General features: G+C 47.3%; 1 protein-coding gene across 1 annotated transcript in view; it reads right to left on the minus strand.

Annotated features, from left to right (window-relative positions):
- LOC106536088 (tetratricopeptide repeat protein 1) overlaps positions 1 to 852 on the minus strand; it is a gene marked incomplete at its 3' end in the record, with an annotated part of 6,864 nt that overhangs the window by 1,215 nt on the left and 4,797 nt on the right.

An 852-nucleotide genomic window follows, 5' to 3' on the forward strand; every position in this document is an offset into this window, starting at 1 on the left:
AGGTGTTACCACGAGTCAACAGGTGTTACCACGAGTTAACCACGAGTCAACAGGTGTTACCACGAGTCAACAGGTGTTACCACGAGTCAACAGGTGTTACCACGAGTTAACCACGAGTCAACAGGTGTTACCACGAGTCAACAGGTGTTACCACGAGTCAACAGGTGTTACCACGAGTTAACCACGAGTCAACAGGTGTTACCACGAGTCAACAGGTGTTACCACGAGTTAACCACGAGTCAACAGGTGTTACCACGAGTCAACAGGTGTTACCATGAGTCAACAGGTGTTACCAAGAGTGTAACCACAAGTCAACAGGTGTTACCACGAGTCAACAGGTGTTACCATGAGTCAACAGGTGTTACCACGAGTTAACCAGGAGTCAACAGGTGTAACCACAAGTCAACAGGTGTTACCATGAGTCAACAGGTGTTACCACGAGTCAACAGGTGTTACCACGAGTTAACCATGAGTCAACAGGTGTTACCACGAGTCAACAGGTGTTACCACGAGTCAACAGGTGTTACCATGAGTCAACAGATGTTACCACGAGTTAACCAGGAGTCAACAGGTGTAACTACGAGTCAATAGGTGTAACCACGAGTCAACAGGTGTTACCATGAGTCAACAGGTGTTACCACGAGTTAACCACGAGTCAACAGGTGTAACCACGAGTCAACAGGTGTTACCACGAGTCAACAAGTGTTACCACGAGTTAACCACAAGTAAACACGTGTAACCATGAGTCAACAGGTGTTACCACGAGTCAACAGGTGTTACCATGAGTCAACAGGTGTTACCACGAGTTAACCATGAGTCAACAGGTGTTACCACGAGTCAACAGGTGTTACC

The sequence above is a fragment of the Austrofundulus limnaeus genome, unplaced genomic scaffold (genome assembly GCF_001266775.1).
Source record: "Austrofundulus limnaeus strain Quisiro unplaced genomic scaffold, Austrofundulus_limnaeus-1.0 Scaffold1679, whole genome shotgun sequence".
Taxonomy (NCBI): domain Eukaryota; kingdom Metazoa; phylum Chordata; class Actinopteri; order Cyprinodontiformes; family Rivulidae; genus Austrofundulus; species Austrofundulus limnaeus.